Below are 17008 nucleotides of genomic sequence, written 5' to 3'. Positions count from 1 at the left end.
ATAGCAGAGGATGGTTTCGATCCATAAATCACTGGGTTAACTGCCAGGCACACTTCCACTTCATCACTCCACTTTCAGGTACCCCAAAACAATACTTGAATTCACAATACATGGATTAGGAGATCAGTGTCTTAAGCCACTGTGTCTCTCTGTGATCAGCATGACCTATATGGATTGATAGAAGCAGTAATAAAAAAAGAATCACGGAGGGCACAGAGACATGCCCATGAAATTCTCAAATGTAAAAAAAAAATCCCTGTTTACACTTCATTTCTAAAAGTAGAATTGGATATCTTCGATCCATCAACCTCTGTGTTATGTGCCCAGCTCTTCTCTTCTGTTTGCACTTCATTGCTCAAAGCAAACTGGATAGCAGAGGATGGTTTCGATCCCTAAATCACTTGGTTAACTGCCCTGCACACTTGCACTTCATCCCTCCACTTTCAGGTACCCCAAAACAATACTTGAACTCACAATAAATGGATTAGGCGGTCAGTGTCTTAAGTCACTGTGGAAATGTGTGATCAGCATGACCTATATGAACTGATAGAAGCAGTTGTAAAAAAAATTGCATTTCGGAGGGCACAGAGACATGCCCATGAAATTCTCCTTTTTTATCCCAGTTAAATCTTCATTTCTAAAAAGTAAATCGGAAAGCTTCAATCCATCAAACTCTGTGTCACGTGCTGATCTCTCTTCCTCAGCATACACCCACCCCAGATGGGACTCGAACCCACAATCCCTGGCTTAGAAGGCCAGTGCCTTATCCATTAGGCCACTGGGGCACTTGCTGAAAATGAACTGGATAGCAGAGAGTGGTTTCAACCGAACGTACACGTGGTTAAAGTAGACATCACGCTTTCGCTTCGCTTCTGTAACCAGCATGACCTGTACAAACTGACAGAAGCAGTCAAAAAATAATCACGGAGGGTACTGAGACATGCCCATGAAATTATGGTTTAATATTTCTGTTTCCACTTCATTGCTAAAGCAAACTGAATAGCAGAGGATGGTTTCGATCCATAAATCACTGGGTTAACTGCCAGGCACACTTCCACTTCATCACTCCACCCTTCAGGTACCCCAAAACAATACTTGAATTCACAATACATGGATTAGGAGATCAGTGTCTTAAGCCACTGTGTCTCTCTGTGATCAGCATGACCTATATGGATTGATAGAAGCAGTAATAAAAAAAGAATCACGGAGGGCACAGAGACATGCCCATGAAATTCTCAAATGTAAAAAAAAAATCCCTGTTTACACTTCATTTCTAAAAGTAGAATTGGATATCTTCGATCCATCAACCTCTGTGTTATGTGCCCAGCTCTTCTCTTCTGTTTGCACTTCATTGCTCAAAGCAAACTGGATAGCAGAGGATGGTTTCGATCCCTAAATCACTTGGTTAACTGCCCTGCACACTTCCACTTCATCCCTCCACTTTCAGGTACCCCAAAACAATACTTGAACTCACAATAAATGGATTAGGCGGTCAGTGTCTTAAGTCACTGTGGAAATGTGTGATCAGCATGACCTATATGAACTGATAGAAGCAGTTGTAAAAAAAAATTGCATTTCGGAGGGCACAGAGAACATATCAAAATACTTAAACTTACATGCAGAATACCTGCTGTTAACTTTTAAATGATTGGAATGAATTATCCAAAGAGAGTATAAAGATTTTTTGAATGAAATTCTCCTTTTTTATCCCAGTTAAATCTTCATTTCTAAAAATTGAATCGGAAATCTTCAATCCATCTAACTCTGTGTCACGTGCTGATTTCTCTTCCTCCGCATACCCCAGATGGGACTCGAACCCACAACCCCTTCCTTAGAAGGCCAGTGCCTTATCCATTAGGCCACTGGGGCACTTGCTGAAAATGAACTGGATAGCAGAGAGTGGTTTCTACCGAACGTATACGTGGTTAAAGTAGACATCACGCTTCCGCTTCGCTTCTGTAATCAGCATGACCTGTACAAACTGACAGAAGCAGTCAAAACATTTTCACTTCAGTTTCCACTTCATTGCTAAAGCAAACTGAATAGCAGAGGATGGTTTCGATCCATAAATCACTGGGTTAACTGCCAGGCACACTTCCACTTCATCACTCCACTTTCAGGTACCCCAAAACAATACTTGAATTCACAATACATGGATTAGGAGATCAGTGTCTTAAGCCACTGTGTCTCTCTGTGATCAGCATGACCTATATGGATTGATAGAAGCAGTAATAAAAAAAGAATCACGGAGGGCACAGAGACATGCCCATGAAATTCTGAAATGTAAAAAAAAAATCCCTGTTTACACTTCATTTCTAAAAGTAGAATTGGATAGCTTCGATCCATCAACCTCTGTGTTATGTGCCCAGCTCTTCTCTTCTGTTTGCACTTCATTGCTCAAAGCAAACTGGATAGCAGAGGATGGTTTCGATCCCTAAATCACTTGGTTAACTGCCATGCACACTTCCACTTCATCCCTCCACTTTCAGGTACCCCAAAACAATACTTGAACTCACAATAAATGGATTAGGCGGTCAGTGTCTTAAGTCACTGTGGAAATGTGTGATCAGCATGACCTATATGAACTGATAGAAGCAGTTGTAAAAAAAATTGCATTTCGGAGGGCACAGAGACATGCCCATGAAATTCTCCTTTTTTATCCCAGTTAAATCACTTCATTGTTAAAGCAAACTGAATAGCAGAGGATGGTTTCGATCCATAAATCACTGGGTTAACTGCCAGGCACACTTCCACTTCATCACTCCACTTTCAGGTACCCCAAAACAATACTTGAATTCACAATACATGGATTAGGAGATCAGTGTCTTAAGCCACTGTGTCTCTCTGTGATCAGCATGACCTATATGGATTGATAGAAGCAGTAATAAAAAAAGAATCACGGAGGGCACAGAGACATGCCCATGAAATTCTCAAATGTGAAAAAAAAATCCCTGTTTACACTTCATTTCTAAAAGTAGAATTGGATATCTTCGATCCATCAACCTCTGTGTTATGTGCCCAGCTCTTCTCTTCTGTTTGCACTTCATTGCTCAAAGCAAACTGGATAGCAGAGGATGGTTTCGATCCCTAAATCACTTGGTTAACTGCCCTGCACACTTGCACTTCATCCCTCCACTTTCAGGTACCCCAAAACAATACTTGAACTCACAATAAATGGATTAGGCGGTCAGTGTCTTAAGTCACTGTGGAAATGTGTGATCAGCATGACCTATATGAACTGATAGAAGCAGTTGTAAAAAAAAAATTGCATTTCGGAGGGCACAGAGACATGCCCATGAAATTCTCCTTTTTTATCCCAGTTAAATCTTCATTTCTAAAAAGTAAATTGGAAAGCTTCAATCCATCAAGCTCTGTGTCACGTGCTGATCTCTCTTCCTCAGCATACACCCACCCCAGATGGGACTCGAACCCACAATCCCTGGCTTAGAAGGCCAGTGCCTTATCCATTAGGCCACTGGGGCACTTGCTGAAAATGAACTGGATAGCAGAGAGTGGTTTCTACCGAACGTACACGTGGTTAAAGTAGACATCACGCTTCCGCTTCGCTTCTGTAATCAGCATGACCTGTACAAACTGACAGAAGCAGTCAAAAAATTCTCACGGAGGGCACTGAGACATGCCCATGAAATTATGGTTTAATATTTCTGTTTCCACTTCATTGCTAAAGCAAACTGAATAGCAGAGGATGGTTTCGATCCATAAATCACTGGGTTAACTGCCAGGCACACTTCCACTTCATCACTCCACTTTCAGGTACCCCAAAACAATACTTGAATTCACAATACATGGATTAGGAGATCAGTGTCTTAAGCCACTGTGTCTCTCTGTGATCAGCATGACCTATATGGATTGATAGAAGCAGTAATAAAAAAAGAATCACGGAGGGCACAGAGACATGCCCATGAAATTCTGAAATGTAAAAAAAAATCCCTGTTTACACTTCATTTCTAAAAGTAGAATTGGATAGCTTCGATCCATCAACCTCTGTGTTATGTGCCCAGCTCTTCTCTTCTGTTTGCACTTCATTGCTCAAAGCAAACTGGATAGCAGAGGATGGTTTCGATCCCTAAATCACTTGGTTAACTGCCCTGCACACTTCCACTTCATCCCTCCACTTTCAGGTACCCCAAAACAATACTTGAACTCACAATAAATGGATTAGGCGGTCAGTGTCTTAAGTCACTGTGGAAATGTGTGATCAGCATGAACTATATGAACTGATAGAAGCAGTTGTTAAAAAAAATGCATTTCGGGGGGCACAGAGACATGCCCATGAAATTCTCCTTTTTTATCCCAGTTAAATCTTCATTTCTAAAAATTGAATCGGAAATCTTCAATCCATCAAACTCTGTGTCACGTGCTGATCTCTCGTCCTCCGCATACATCCAGCCCAGATGGGACTCGAACCCACGGCTTAGAAGGCCAGTGCCTTATCCATTAGGCCACTGGGGCACTTGCTGATAATGAACTGGATAGCAGAGAGTGGTTTCAACTGAACGTACACGTGGTTATAGTAGACATCACTCTTTCGCTTCGCTTCTGTAACCAGCATGACCTGTACAAACTGACAGAAGCAGTCAAAAAATAATCACGGAGGGCACTGAGACATGTCCATGAAATTATGGTTTAATATTTCTGTTTCCACTTCATTGCTAAAGCAAACTGAATAGCAGAGGATGGTTTCGATCCATAAATCACTGGGTTAACTGCCAGGCACACTTCCACTTCATCACTCCACTTTCAGGTACCACAAAACAATACTTGAATTCACAATACATGGATTAGGAGATCAGTGTCTTAAGCCACTGTGTCTCTCTGTGATCAGCATGACCTATATGGATTGATAGAAGCAGTAATAAAAAAAGAATCACGGAGGGCACAGAGACATGCCCATGAAATTCTCAAATGTAAAAAAAAAATCCCTGTTTACACTTAATTTCTAAAAGTAGAATTGGATAGCTTCGATCCATCAACCTCTGTGTTATGTGCCCAGCTCTTCTCTTCTGTTTGCACGTCATTGCTCAAAGCAAACTGGATAGCAGAGGATGGTTTCGATCCCTAAATCACTTGGTTAACTGCCCTGCACACTTCCACTTCATCCCTCCACTTTCAGGTACCCCAAAACAATACTTGAACTCACAATAAATGGATTAGGCGGTCAGTGTCTTAAGTCACTGTGGAAATGTGTGATCAGCATGACCTATATGAACCGATAGAAGCAGTTGTAAAAAAAAATTGCATTTCGGAGGGCACAGAGACATGCCCATGAAATTCTCCTTTTTTATCCCAGTTAAATCTTCATTTCTAAAAATTGAATCGGAAAGTTTCAATCCATCAAACTCTATGTCACATGCTGATCTCTCTTCCTCCGCATTCCTCCGCACCCCAGATGGTACTCGAACCCACAATCCCTGGCTTAGAAGGCCAGTGCCTTATCCATTAGGCCACTGGGGCACTTGCTGAAAATGAACTGGATAGCAGAGAGTGGTTTCTACCGAACGTACACGTGGTTAAAGTAGACATCACGCTTCCGCTTCGCTTCTGTAATCAGCATGACCTGTACAAACTGACAGAAGCAGTCAAAAAATTATCACGGAGGGCACTGAGACATGCCCATGAAATTATGGTTTAATATTTCTGTTTCCACTTCATTGCTAAAGCAAACTGAATAGCAGAGGATGGTTTCGATCCATAAATCACTGGGTTAACTGCCAGGCACACTTCCACTTCATCACTCCACTTTCAGGTACCCCAAACCAAAACATGAATTCACAATACATGGATTAGGAGATCAGTGTCTTAAGCCACTGTGTCTCTCTGTGATCAGCATGACCTATATGGATTGATAGAAGCAGTAATAAAAAAAGAATCACGGAGGGCACAGAGACATGCCCATGAAATTCTGAAATGTAAAAAAAAAATCCCTGTTTACACTTAATTTCTAAAAGTAGAATTGGATAGCTTCGATCCATCAACCTCTGTGTTATGTGCCCAGCTCTTCTCTTCTGTTTGCACTTCATTGCTCAAAGCAAACTGGATAGCAGAGGATGGTTTCGATCCCTAAATCACTTGGTTAACTGCCCTGCACACTTCCACTTCATCCCTCCACTTTCAGGTACCCCAAAACAATACTTGAACTCACAATAAATGGATTAGGCGGTCAGTGTCTTAAGTCACTGTGGAAATGTGTGATCAGCATGACCTATATGAACTGATAGAAGCAGTTGTAAAAAAAAATGCATTTCGGAGGGCACAGAGACATGGCCATGAAATTCTCCTTTTTTATCCCAGTTAAATCTTCATTTCTAAAAATTGAATCGGAAAGCTTCAATCCATCAAACTCTGTGTCACGTGCTGATCTCTCTTCCTCCACATACACCCACCCCAGATGGGGCTCGAACCCACAATCCCTGGCTTAGAAGGCCAGTGCCTTATCCATTAGGCCACTGGGGCACTTGCTGATAATGAACTGGATATCAGAGAGTGGTTTCTACCGAACGTACACGTGGTTAAAGTAGACATCACGCTTCCGCTTCGCTTCTGTAATCAGCATGACCTGTACAAACTGACAGAAGCAGTCAAAAAATTATCACGGAGGGCACTGAGACATGCCCATGAAATTATGGTTTAATATTTCTGTTTCCACTTCATTGCTAAAGCAAACTGAATAGCAGAGGATGGTTTTGATCCATAAATCACTGGGTTAACTGCCAGGCACACTTCCACTTCATCACTCCACTTTCAGGTACCCCAAAACAATACTTGAATTCACAATACATGGATTAGGAGATCAGTGTCTTAAGCCACTGTGTCTCTCTGTGATCAGCATGACCTATATGGATTGATAGAAGCAGTAATAAAAAAAGAATCACGGAGGGCACAGAGACATGCCCATGAAATTCTCAAATGTAAAAAAAAAATCCCTGTTTACACTTCATTTCTAAAAGTAGAATTGGATATCTTCGATCCATCAACCTCTGTGTTATGTGCCCAGCTCTTCTCTTCTGTTTGCACTTCATTGCTCAAAGCAAACTGGATAGCAGAGGATGGTTTCGATCCCTAAATCACTTGGTTAACTGCCCTGCACACTTCCACTTCATCCCTCCACTTTCAGGTACCCCAAAACAATACTTGAACTCACAATAAATGGATTAGGCGGTCAGTGTCTTAAGTCACTGTGGAAATGTGTGATCAGCATGACCTATATGAACTGATAGAAGCAGTTGTAAAAAAAAATGCATTTCGGAGGGCACAGAGACATGCCCATGAAATTCTCCTTTTTTATCCCAGTTAAATCACTTCATTGTTAAAGCAAACTGAATAGCAGAGGATGGTTTCGATCCATAAATCACTGGGTTAACTGCCAGGCACACTACCACTTCATCACTCCACTTTCAGGTACCCCAAAACAATACTTGAATTCACAATACATGGATTAGGAGATCAGTGTCTTAAGCCACTGTGTCTCTCTGTGATCAGCATGACCTATATGGATTGATAGAAGCAGTAATAAAAAAAGAATCACGGAGGGCACAGAGACATGCCCATGAAATTCTGAAATGTAAAAAAAAAATCCCTGTTTACACTTCATTTCTAAAAGTAGAATTGGATAGCTTCGATCCATCAACCTCTGTGTTATGTGCCCAGCTCTTCTCTTCTGTTTGCACTTCATTGCTCAAAGCAAACTGGATAGCAGAGGATGGTTTCAATCCCTAAATCACTTGGTTAACTGCCCTGCACACTTCCACTTCATCCCTCCACTTTCAGGTACCCCAAAACAATACTTGAACTCACAATAAATGGATTAGGCGGTCAGTGTCTTAAGTCACTGTGGAAATGTGTGATCAGCATGAACTATATGAACTGATAGAAGCAGTTGTAAAAAAAAATGCATTTCGGGGAGCACAGAGACATGCCCATGAAATTCTCCTTTTTTATCCCAGTTAAATCTTCATTTCTAAAAATTGAATCGGAAATCTTCAATCCATCAAACTCTGTGTCACGTGCTGATCTCTCGTCCTCCGCATACATCCACCCCAGATGGGACTCGAACCCACAATCCCTGGCTTAGAAGGCCAGTGCCTTATCCATTAGGCCACTGGGGCACTTGCTAATAATGAACTGGATAGCAGAGAGTGGTTTCAACCGAACGTACACGTGGTTAAAGTAGACATCACGCTTTCGCTTCGCTTCTGTAAACAGCATGACCTGTACAAACTGACAGAAGCAGTCAAAAAATAATCACGGAGGGCACTGAGACATGCCCATGAAATTATGGTTTAATATTTCTGTTTCCACTTCATTGCTAAAGCAAACTGAATAGCAGAGGATGGTTTCGATCCATAAATCACTGGGTTAACTGCCAGGCACACTTCCACTTCATCACTCCACTTTCAGGTACCCCAAAACAATACTTGAATTCACAATACATGGATTAGGAGATCAGTGTCTTAAGCCACTGTGTCTCTCTGTGATCAGCATGACCTATATGGATTGATAGAAGCAGTAATAAAAAAAGAATCACGGAGGGCACAGAGACATGCCCATGAAATTCTGAAATGTAAAAAAAAAATCCCTGTTTACACTTCATTTCTAAAAGTAGAATTGGATAGCTTCGATCCATCAACCTCTGTGTTATGTGCCCAGCTCTTCTCTTCTGTTTGCACTTCATTGCTCAAAGCAAACTGAATAGATGGATTAGGCGGTCAGTGTCTTAAGTCACTGTGGAAATGTGTGATCAGCATGACCTATATGAACTGATAGAAGCAGTTGTAAAAAAAAAATGCATTTCGGAGGGCACAGAGACATGCCCATGAAATTCTCCTTTTTTATCCCAGTTAAATCTTCATTTCTAAAAAGTAAATCGGAAAGCTTTAATCCATCAAACTCTGTGTCACGTGCTGATTTCTCTTCCTCCGCATACACCCACCCCAGATGGGACTCGAACCCACAATCCCTGGCTTAGAAGGCCAGTGCCTTATCCATTAGGCCACTGGGGCACTTGCTGAAAATGAACTGGATAGCAGAGAGTGGTTTCTACCGAACGTACACGTGGTTAAAGTAGACATCACGCTTTCGCTTCGCTTCTGTAACCAGCATGACCTGTACAAACTGACAGAAGCAGTCAAAAAATAATCACGTAGGGTACTGAGACATGCCCATGAAATTATGGTTTAATATTTCTGTTTCCACTTCATTGCTAAAGCAAACTGAATAGCAGAGGATGGTTTCGATCCATAAATCACTGGGTTAACTGCCAGGCACACTTCCACTTCATCACTCCACTTTCAGGTACCCCAAAACAATACTTGAATTCACAATACATGGATTAGGAGATCAGTGTCTTAAGCCACTGTGTCTCTCTGTGATCAGCATGACCTATATGGATTGATAGAAGCAGTAATAAAAAAAGAATCACGGAGGGCACAGAGACATGCCCATGAAATTCTGAAATGTAAAAAAAATCCCTGTTTACACTTCATTTCTAAAAGTAGAATTGGATAGCTTCGATCCATCAACCTCTGTGTTATGTGCCCAGCTCTTCTCTTCTGTTTGCACTTCATTGCTCAAAGCAAACTGAATAGATGGATTAGGCGGTCAGTGTCTTAAGTCCCTGTGGAAATGTGTGATCAGCATGACCTATATGAACTGATAGAAGCAGTTGTAAAAAAAAAATGCATTTCGGAGGGCACAGAGACATGCCCATGAAATTCTCCTTTTTTATCCCAGTTAAATCTTCATTTCTAAAAAGTAAATCGGAATGCTTCAATCCATCAAACTCTGTGTCACGTGCTGATTTCTCTTCCTCCGCATACACCCAAACAATACTTGAATTCACAATACATGGATTAGGAGATCAGTGTCTTAAGCCACTGTGTCTCTCTGTGATCAGCATGACCTATATGGATTGATAGAAGCAGTAATAAAAAAAGAATCACGGAGGGCACAGAGACATGCCCATGAAATTCTCCAATGTAAAAAAAAAATAGCTTCGATCCATCAACCTCTGTGTTATGTGCCCAGCTCTTCTCTTCTGTTTGCACTTCATTGCTCAAAGCAAACTGGATAGCAGAGGATGGTTTCGATCCCTAAATCACTTGGTTAACTGCCCTGCACACTTCCACTTCATCCCTCCACTTTCAGGTACCCCAAAACAATACTTGAACTCACAATAAATGGATTAGGCGGTCAGTGTCTTAAGTCACTGTGGAAATGTGTGATCAGCATGACCTATATGAACTGATAGAAGCAGTTGTAAAAAAAAATTGCATTTCAGAGGGCACAGAGACATGCCCATGAAATTCTCCTTTTTTATCCCAGTTAAATCTTCATTTCTAAAAAGTAAATCGGAAAGCTTCAATCCATCAAAATATGTGTCACGTGCTGATCTCTCTTCCTCCGCGTACACCCACCCCACATGGGACTCGAACCCACAATCCCTGGCTTAGAAGGCCAGTGCCTTATCCATTAGGCCACTGGGGCACTTGCTGATAATGAACTGGATAGCAGAGAGTGGTTTCAACCGAACGTACACGTGGTTAAAGTAGACATCACGCTTTCGCTTCGCTTCTGTAAACAGCATGACCTGTACAAACTGACAGAAGCAGTCAAAAAATAATCACGGAGGGCACTGAGACATGCCCATGAAATTATGGTTTAATATTTCTGTTTCCACTTCATTGCTAAAGCAAACTGAATAGCAGAGGATGGTTTCGATCCATAAATCACTGGGTTAACTGCCAGGCACACTTCCACTTCATCACTCCACTTTCAGGTACCCCAAAACAATACTTGAATTCACAATACATGGATTAGGAGATCAGTGTCTTAAGCCACTGTGTCTCTCTGTGATCAGCATGACCTATATGGATTGATAGAAGCAGTAATAAAAAAAGAATCACGGAGGGCACAGAGACATGCCCATGAAATTCTGAAATGTAAAAAAAAAATCCCTGTTTACACTTCATTTCTAAAAGTAGAATTGGATAGCTTCGATCCATCAACCTCTGTGTTATGTGCCCAGCTCTTCTCTTCTGTTTGCACTTCATTGCTCAAAGCAAACTGAATAGATGGATTAGGCGGTCAGTGTCTTAAGTCACTGTGGAAATGTGTGATCAGCATGACCTATATGAACTGATAGAAGCAGTTGTAAAAAAAAATGCATTTCGGAGGGCACAGAGACATGCCCATGAAATTCTCCTTTTTTATCCCAGTTAAATCTTCATTTCTAAAAAGTAAATCGGAAAGCTTTAATCCATCAAACTCTGTGTCACGTGCTGATTTCTCTTCCTCCGCATACACCCACCCCAGATGGGACTCGAACCCACAATCCCTGGCTTAGAAGGCCAGTGCCTTATCCATTAGGCCACTGGGGCACTTGCTGAAAATGAACTGGATAGCAGAGAGTGGTTTCTACCGAACGTACACGTGGTTAAAGTAGACATCACGCTTTCGCTTCGCTTCTGTAACCAGCATGACCTGTACAAACTGACAGAAGCAGTCAAAAAATAATCACGTAGGGTACTGAGACATGCCCATGAAATTATGGTTTAATATTTCTGTTTCCACTTCATTGCTAAAGCAAACTGAATAGCAGAGGATGGTTTCGATCCATAAATCACTGGGTTAACTGCCAGGCACACTTCCACTTCATCACTCCACTTTCAGGTACCCCAAAACAATACTTGAATTCACAATACATGGATTAGGAGATCAGTGTCTTAAGCCACTGTGTCTCTCTGTGATCAGCATGACCTATATGGATTGATAGAAGCAGTAATAAAAAAAGAATCACGGAGGGCACAGAGACATGCCCATGAAATTCTCCAATGTAAAAAAAAAATCCCTGTTTACACTTCATTTCTAAAAGTAGAATTGGATATCTTCGATCCATCAACCTCTGTGTTATGTGCCCAGCTCTTCTCTTCTGTTTGCACTTCATTGCTCAAAGCAAACTGAATAGATGGATTAGGCGGTCAGTGTCTTAAGTCCCTGTGGAAATGTGTGATCAGCATGACCTATATGAACTGATAGAAGCAGTTGTAAAAAAAAAATGCATTTCGGAGGGCACAGAGACATGCCCATGAAATTCTCCTTTTTTATCCCAGTTAAATCTTCATTTCTAAAAAGTAAATCGGAATGCTTCAATCCATCAAACTCTGTGTCACGTGCTGATTTCTCTTCCTCCGCATACACCCAAACAATACTTGAATTCACAATACATGGATTAGGAGATCAGTGTCTTAAGCCACTGTGTCTCTCTGTGATCAGCATGACCTATATGGATTGATAGAAGCAGTAATAAAAAAAGAATCACGGAGGGCACAGAGACATGCCCATGAAATTCTCCAATGTAAAAAAAAAATAGCTTCGATCCATCAACCTCTGTGTTATGTGCCCAGCTCTTCTCTTCTGTTTGCACTTCATTGCTCAAAGCAAACTGGATAGCAGAGGATGGTTTCGATCCCTAAATCACTTGGTTAACTGCCCTGCACACTTCCACTTCATCCCTCCACTTTCAGGTACCCCAAAACAATACTTGAACTCACAATAAATGGATTAGGCGGTCAGTGTCTTAAGTCACTGTGGAAATGTGTGATCAGCATGACCTATATGAACTGATAGAAGCAGTTGTAAAAAAAAATTGCATTTCAGAGGGCACAGAGACATGCCCATGAAATTCTCCTTTTTTATCCCAGTTAAATCTTCATTTCTAAAAAGTAAATCGGAAAGCTTCAATCCATCAAAATATGTGTCACGTGCTGATCTCTCTTCCTCCGCGTACACCCACCCCACATGGGACTCGAACCCACAATCCCTGGCTTAGAAGGCCAGTGCCTTATCCATTAGGCCACTGGGGCACTTGCTGATAATGAACTGGATAGCAGAGAGTGGTTTCAACCGAACGTACACGTGGTTAAAGTAGACATCACGCTTTCGCTTCGCTTCTGTAAACAGCATGACCTGTACAAACTGACAGAAGCAGTCAAAAAATAATCACGGAGGGCACTGAGACATGCCCATGAAATTATGGTTTAATATTTCTGTTTCCACTTCATTGCTAAAGCAAACTGAATAGCAGAGGATGGTTTCGATCCATAAATCACTGGGTTAACTGCCAGGCACACTTCCACTTCATCACTCCACTTTCAGGTACCCCAAAACAATACTTGAATTCACAATACATGGATTAGGAGATCAGTGTCTTAAGCCACTGTGTCTCTCTGTGATCAGCATGACCTATATGGATTGATAGAAGCAGTAATAAAAAAAGAATCACGGAGGGCACAGAGACATGCCCATGAAATTCTGAAATGTAAAAAAAAAATCCCTGTTTACACTTCATTTCTAAAAGTAGAATTGGATAGCTTCGATCCATCAACCTCTGTGTTATGTGCCCAGCTCTTCTCTTCTGTTTGCACTTCATTGCTCAAAGCAAACTGAATAGATGGATTAGGCGGTCAGTGTCTTAAGTCACTGTGGAAATGTGTGATCAGCATGACCTATATGAACTGATAGAAGCAGTTGTAAAAAAAAAATGCATTTCGGAGGGCACAGAGACATGCCCATGAAATTCTCCTTTTTTATCCCAGTTAAATCTTCATTTCTAAAAAGTAAATCGGAAAGCTTTAATCCATCAAACTCTGTGTCACGTGCTGATTTCTCTTCCTCCGCATACACCCACCCCAGATGGGACTCGAACCCACAATCCCTGGCTTAGAAGGCCAGTGCCTTATCCATTAGGCCACTGGGGCACTTGCTGAAAATGAACTGGATAGCAGAGAGTGGTTTCTACCGAACGTACACGTGGTTAAAGTAGACATCACGCTTTCGCTTCGCTTCTGTAACCAGCATGACCTGTACAAACTGACAGAAGCAGTCAAAAAATAATCACGTAGGGTACTGAGACATGCCCATGAAATTATGGTTTAATATTTCTGTTTCCACTTCATTGCTAAAGCAAACTGAATAGCAGAGGATGGTTTCGATCCATAAATCACTGGGTTAACTGCCAGGCACACTTCCACTTCATCACTCCACTTTCAGGTACCCCAAAACAATACTTGAATTCACAATACATGGATTAGGAGATCAGTGTCTTAAGCCACTGTGTCTCTCTGTGATCAGCATGACCTATATGGATTGATAGAAGCAGTAATAAAAAAAGAATCACGGAGGGCACAGAGACATGCCCATGAAATTCTGAAATGTAAAAAAAATCCCTGTTTACACTTCATTTCTAAAAGTAGAATTGGATAGCTTCGATCCATCAACCTCTGTGTTATGTGCCCAGCTCTTCTCTTCTGTTTGCACTTCATTGCTCAAAGCAAACTGAATAGATGGATTAGGCGGTCAGTGTCTTAAGTCCCTGTGGAAATGTGTGATCAGCATGACCTATATGAACTGATAGAAGCAGTTGTAAAAAAAAAATGCATTTCGGAGGGCACAGAGACAGTTCATATAGGTCATGCTGATCACACATTTCCACAATTCTCCTTTTTTATCCCAGTTAAATCTTCATTTCTAAAAAGTAAATCGGAATGCTTCAATCCATCAAACTCTGTGTCACGTGCTGATTTCTCTTCCTCCGCATACACCCACCCCAGATGGGACTCGAACCCACAATCCCTGGCTTAGAAGGCCAGTGCCTTATCCATTAGGCCACTGGGGCACTTGCTGAAAATGAACTGGATAGCAGAGAGTGGTTTCTACCGAACGTACACGTGGTTAAAGTAGACATCACGCTTTCGCTTCGCTTCTGTAACCAGCATGACCTGTACAAACTGACAGAAGCAGTCAAAAAATAATCACGTAGGGTACTGAGACATGCCCATGAAATTATGGTTTAATATTTCTGTTTCCACTTCATTGCTAAAGCAAACTGAATAGCAGAGGATGGTTTCGATCCATAAATCACTGGGTTAACTGCCAGGCACACTTCCACTTCATCACTCCACTTTCAGGTACCCCAAAACAATACTTGAATTCACAATACATGGATTAGGAGATCAGTGTCTTAAGCCACTGTGTCTCTCTGTGATCAGCATGACCTATATGGATTGATAGAAGCAGTAATAAAAAAAGAATCACGGAGGGCACAGAGACATGCCCATGAAATTCTGAAATGTAAAAAAAATCCCTGTTTACACTTCATTTCTAAAAGTAGAATTGGATAGCTTCGATCCATCAACCTCTGTGTTATGTGCCCAGCTCTTCTCTTCTGTTTGCACTTCATTGCTCAAAGCAAACTGGATAGCAGAGGATGGTTTCGATCCCTAAATCACTTGGTTAACTGCCCTGCACACTTCCACTTCATCCCTCCACTTTCAGGTACCCCAAAACAATACTTGAACTCACAATAAATGGATTAGGCGGTCAGTGTCTTAAGTCACTGTGGAAATGTGTGATCAGCATGACCTATGTGAACTGATAGAAGCAGTTGTAAAAAAAAATTGCATTTCGGAGGGCACAGAGACATGCCCATGAAATTCTCCTTTTTTATCCCAGTTAAATCTTCATTTCTAAAAAGTAAATTGGAAAGCTTCAATCCATCAAACTCTGTGTCACGTGCTGATTTCTCTTCCTCCGCATACACCCACCCCAGACGGGACTCGAACCCACAATCCCTGGTTTAGAAGGCCAGTGCCTTATCCATTAGGCCACTGGGGCACTTGCTGATAATGAACTGGATAGCAGAGAGTGATTTCAACCGAACGTACACGTGGTTAAAGTAGACATCACGCTTTCGCTTCGCTTCTGTAACCAGCATGACCTGTACAAACTGACAGAAGCAGTCAAAAAATAATCACGGAGGGTACTGAGACATGCCCATGAAATTATGGTTTAATATTTCTGTTTCCACTTCATTGCTAAAGCAAACTGAATAGCAGAGGATGGTTTCGATCCATAAATCACTGGGTTAACTGCCAGGCACACTTCCACTTCATCACTCCACCCTTCAGGTACCCCAAAACAATACTTGAATTCACAATACATGGATTAGGAGATCAGTGTCTTAAGCCACTGTGTCTCTCTGTGATCAGCATGACCTATATGGATTGATAGAAGCAGTAATAAAAAAAGAATCACGGAGGGCACAGAGACATGCCCATGAAATTCTGAAATGTAAAAAAAAAATCCCTGTTTACACTTCATTTCTAAAAGTAGAATTGGATATCTTCGATCCATCAACCTCTGTGTTATGTGCCCAGCTCTTCTCTTCTGTTTGCACTTCATTGCTCAAAGCAAACTGGATAGCAGAGGATGGTTTCGATCCCTAAATCACTTGGTTAACTGCCCTGCACACTTCCACTTCATCCCTCCACTTTCAGGTACCCCAAAACAATACTTGAACTCACAATAAATGGATTAGGCGGTCAGTGTCTTAAGTCACTGTGGAAATGTGTGATCAGCATGACCTATGTGAACTGATAGAAGCAGTTGTAAAAAAAAATTGCATTTCGGAGGGCACAGAGACATGCCCATGAAATTCTCCTTTTTTATCCCAGTTAAATCTTCATTTCTAAAAAGTAAATCGGAAAGCTTCAATCCATCAAACTCTGTGTCACGTGCTGATCTCTCTTCCTCCGCATACACCCACCCCAGATGGGACTCGAACCCACAATCCCTGGCTTAGAAGGCCAGTGCCTTATCCATTAGGCCACTGGGGCACTTGCTGAAAATGAGCTGGATAGCAGAGAGTGGTTTCTACCGAACGTACACGTGGTTAAAGTAGACATCACGCTTCCGCTTCGCTTCTGTAATCAGCATGACCTGTACAAACTGACAGAAGCAGTCAAAACATTTTCACTTCAGTTTCCACTTCATTGCTAAAGCAAACTGAATAGCAGAGGATGGTTTCGATCCATAAATCACTGGGTTAACTGCCAGGCACACTTCCACTTCATCACTCCACTTTCAGGTACCCCAAAACAATACTTGAATTCACAATACATGGATTAGGAGATCAGTGTCTTAAGCCACTGTG

The 17008-nt window shown here is 41.6% G+C and overlaps 14 non-coding genes across 14 annotated transcripts; all 14 read right to left on the bottom strand.

The window, feature by feature from the left end:
- Positions 1-712: 712 nt before the first annotated feature.
- Positions 713-785, bottom strand: trnar-ucu (transfer RNA arginine (anticodon UCU)). The gene has a single exon. It is a non-coding gene; the product is annotated as a tRNA-Arg (tRNA).
- A 1011-nt stretch (positions 786-1796) lies between these two features.
- trnar-ucu (transfer RNA arginine (anticodon UCU)) lies at positions 1797-1869 on the bottom strand. The gene has a single exon. It is a non-coding gene; the product is annotated as a tRNA-Arg (tRNA).
- Positions 1870-3409: 1540 nt separating this feature from the next.
- Positions 3410-3482, bottom strand: trnar-ucu (transfer RNA arginine (anticodon UCU)). Its single transcript has one exon. It is a non-coding gene; the product is annotated as a tRNA-Arg (tRNA).
- A 1920-nt stretch (positions 3483-5402) lies between these two features.
- Positions 5403-5475, bottom strand: trnar-ucu (transfer RNA arginine (anticodon UCU)). Its single transcript has one exon. It is a non-coding gene; the product is annotated as a tRNA-Arg (tRNA).
- Positions 5476-6401: 926 nt separating this feature from the next.
- trnar-ucu (transfer RNA arginine (anticodon UCU)) lies at positions 6402-6474 on the bottom strand. The gene has a single exon. It is a non-coding gene; the product is annotated as a tRNA-Arg (tRNA).
- Positions 6475-8053: 1579 nt separating this feature from the next.
- trnar-ucu (transfer RNA arginine (anticodon UCU)) lies at positions 8054-8126 on the bottom strand. The gene has a single exon. It is a non-coding gene; the product is annotated as a tRNA-Arg (tRNA).
- An 821-nt stretch (positions 8127-8947) lies between these two features.
- On the bottom strand, positions 8948-9020 carry trnar-ucu (transfer RNA arginine (anticodon UCU)). Its single transcript has one exon. It is a non-coding gene; the product is annotated as a tRNA-Arg (tRNA).
- A 1410-nt stretch (positions 9021-10430) lies between these two features.
- On the bottom strand, positions 10431-10503 carry trnar-ucu (transfer RNA arginine (anticodon UCU)). The gene has a single exon. It is a non-coding gene; the product is annotated as a tRNA-Arg (tRNA).
- An 820-nt stretch (positions 10504-11323) lies between these two features.
- On the bottom strand, positions 11324-11396 carry trnar-ucu (transfer RNA arginine (anticodon UCU)). The gene has a single exon. It is a non-coding gene; the product is annotated as a tRNA-Arg (tRNA).
- A 1412-nt stretch (positions 11397-12808) lies between these two features.
- trnar-ucu (transfer RNA arginine (anticodon UCU)) lies at positions 12809-12881 on the bottom strand. Its single transcript has one exon. It is a non-coding gene; the product is annotated as a tRNA-Arg (tRNA).
- Positions 12882-13702: 821 nt separating this feature from the next.
- trnar-ucu (transfer RNA arginine (anticodon UCU)) lies at positions 13703-13775 on the bottom strand. The gene has a single exon. It is a non-coding gene; the product is annotated as a tRNA-Arg (tRNA).
- Positions 13776-14619: 844 nt separating this feature from the next.
- trnar-ucu (transfer RNA arginine (anticodon UCU)) lies at positions 14620-14692 on the bottom strand. The gene has a single exon. It is a non-coding gene; the product is annotated as a tRNA-Arg (tRNA).
- A 925-nt stretch (positions 14693-15617) lies between these two features.
- Positions 15618-15690, bottom strand: trnar-ucu (transfer RNA arginine (anticodon UCU)). The gene has a single exon. It is a non-coding gene; the product is annotated as a tRNA-Arg (tRNA).
- A 928-nt stretch (positions 15691-16618) lies between these two features.
- Positions 16619-16691, bottom strand: trnar-ucu (transfer RNA arginine (anticodon UCU)). Its single transcript has one exon. It is a non-coding gene; the product is annotated as a tRNA-Arg (tRNA).
- Positions 16692-17008: the final 317 nt, after the last annotated feature.

This window comes from Oncorhynchus clarkii, chromosome 21 (assembly GCF_045791955.1).
Source record: "Oncorhynchus clarkii lewisi isolate Uvic-CL-2024 chromosome 21, UVic_Ocla_1.0, whole genome shotgun sequence".
NCBI lineage: Eukaryota > Metazoa > Chordata > Actinopteri > Salmoniformes > Salmonidae > Oncorhynchus > Oncorhynchus clarkii.
Note: the sequence above shows the minus strand (reverse complement) of the source record. Positions and strands in the feature narration are given on the sequence as shown.